Source organism: Papio anubis, chromosome 1 (genome assembly GCF_008728515.1).
Source record: "Papio anubis isolate 15944 chromosome 1, Panubis1.0, whole genome shotgun sequence".
Lineage (NCBI taxonomy): Eukaryota > Metazoa > Chordata > Mammalia > Primates > Cercopithecidae > Papio > Papio anubis.
The window spans coordinates 190,172,728-190,174,414 of NC_044976.1; the positions used below are offsets into that span (position 1 = coordinate 190,172,728).

At 46.5% G+C, this 1,687-nt stretch overlaps 1 pseudogene; it reads left to right on the forward strand.

Moving 5' to 3' along the window:
* Window positions 1-589: 589 nt before the first annotated feature.
* Window positions 590-1,352, forward strand: LOC101024978 (annotated as a pseudogene).
* Window positions 1,353-1,687: the final 335 nt, after the last annotated feature.

Genomic DNA, 1,687 nt, shown 5'->3' on the forward strand with positions numbered 1-1,687 from the left:
AAGGATGTGGAGCCACAGGAATTCTTATACACCGCTGGTAGGAATATGAAATAGTACAGCCATCCTGGAAAACAGTTTGGCAGTTTCTTATAAAGTTAAACATACAATTACCCTATGATCCAGCAATTCTATTCCTATGTATTTACCCAAGAGAAATGAAAATATGTGACTACACAAAGACTTACACACAAATGCTTATAGCAGCTTTACTATTTGTTACGGGTTGAATTACCCCCTGTTCCCCAATTAATATGATGAAGTCCTAACCCCAGTACCTCAGAATGTGACGTTATTTGGAACTAGGGTGGTTACAGATATAATTAATTAACATGAAATCATACTGGAGTAGAGTGGGCTTTTAATCCAGTATGACTGGAGTCTTTTTAAAGGGAGAAATGTGAACACAGGCACAGATACAGGGAGCATGCCATGTAAACATACAGATAGCCAGAGAGAGAGAACGGGAAGAGATCCTTCTTCCCTCATGACCTACAGAAGGAACAAACCGGTGGTGGTACGAAGGCTGCTGCACAGCGAGCGGAGCCAGGGTCTGGACTGCAGCGCGTGCCCCGAGCTCTCCACCTCCACCTCCCGCCGCCCGCCAGCAGAGGCAGCCCAAGCCCAGCCCACGGCCCCAGCAGCAGCGCCATGGACGGGTGGACGCCTACATCAACAACCTTATGGCAGAAGTCCCTTCCGTCTGTCAGGACGCGGCCATCGTGGGCTACAAGGACTTGCCCTCCATCTGGGCCGCCGTCTCCTGGAAAACCTTCGCCAGCATCACGCCAGCTGAGGCTAGTGTCCCGGCTGGCAAAGACTGGTCAAGTGTTTTTGTGAATGGGCTGACGCTTGGGGGCCAGAAATGTTCAGTGATCCGGGACTCACTGCTGCAGGATGGGGAATTTTGCATGGATCTTAGTATACCAAGAGTACCGGTGGAGCCCCCACTTTCAATGTTACTGTCACCAAGACTGACGCTAGTCCTGCTGATGGGCAAAGAAAGTGTCCACGGTGGTTTGATCAACAAGAAATGTTATGAAATGACCTCCCACTTTTGGCGTTCCCAGTACTGCCTTCGTCCCTCTCTTGCCCTTCACCGCCCCCTACAGCTTTGCATCCCCCTTCCCTACCCATACACCATTTTATTTGGGGGACCATTATCCCACACCCCTTATTGCTGCCAAAACCACATGGGCTGGGGGACAGGGCTGATGCCCAGACACGTCCCCCTACCCATACCCCTCCTGTGTGTGGTTGGAAAACTTTTTTGGGGGAATTTTTTTTCTGAATAAAAAAGATTCTACCAAAAACAAACAAACAAACAAACAAACAAAAAACAAAAAAAAAACAGGAACAAACCTTGCTGGAACCTTGATTTTGGATTTGTAGCCTTTAGAACTGTCAAACAGTATATTTCTGTTGTTTAAGCTACCCAGTGAGTGGTACTTAGTTAGGGCAGCACTAGCAAGTTGATATAATTAGTCCAAAATTGAAGACAGCCCAATGTCCACTAACCAATGAAAACACATTATGGTACCTCTATGCTGTGAAGTATGGCTTATTAATACAAAGAAACGAACTACTTGTAAGTGCAACAACATGGCTGCCTCTCAAAAGCACTCATTCCAGTTGACATAAGCCAGCAACAAAAGGCTACAGTCTATATATGTTTTTATTTATATGACAT